The sequence below is a fragment of the Brassica oleracea genome, unplaced genomic scaffold, assembly GCF_000695525.1.
Source record: "Brassica oleracea var. oleracea cultivar TO1000 unplaced genomic scaffold, BOL UnpScaffold00908, whole genome shotgun sequence".
NCBI classification, from domain to species: domain Eukaryota; kingdom Viridiplantae; phylum Streptophyta; class Magnoliopsida; order Brassicales; family Brassicaceae; genus Brassica; species Brassica oleracea.
This window is the reverse complement of record NW_013617513.1, coordinates 25720-26019: the sequence shown is the minus strand read 5'-3', so window position 1 is coordinate 26019 and position 300 is coordinate 25720. Positions and strand designations below refer to the sequence as shown.

General features: G+C 41.7%; 1 pseudogene; it reads right to left on the bottom strand.

Annotated features, from left to right (window-relative positions):
* Positions 1-300, bottom strand: part of LOC106320397 — a 4843-nt pseudogene that overhangs the window by 1908 nt on the left and 2635 nt on the right.

Sequence of the window (300 nt, the reverse complement as noted above, 5' to 3'; positions counted from 1 at the left end):
AAGCACTTGATCTCCAGCACTGAATTCTCTCTTCAAGATCTTCTTGTCATGAAAAGCTTTGGTTTTCTCCTTGTAAAATCTTGAGTTCTCAAAAGCATCCAGTCTAATCTCATCAAGCTCATTGAGTTGGAGAAGTCTCTTCTCTTTGGCACTCTTGATGTCAAAATTCCGCAACTTAACAGCCCACAATACCTTGTACTCAAGCTCAACTGGTAGATGACAAGCCTTTCCATACACAAGGTTGAAAGGTGTGGTTCCCAAAGGAGTCTTGTAAGCAGTCCTATAAGCCCAAAGTGCATC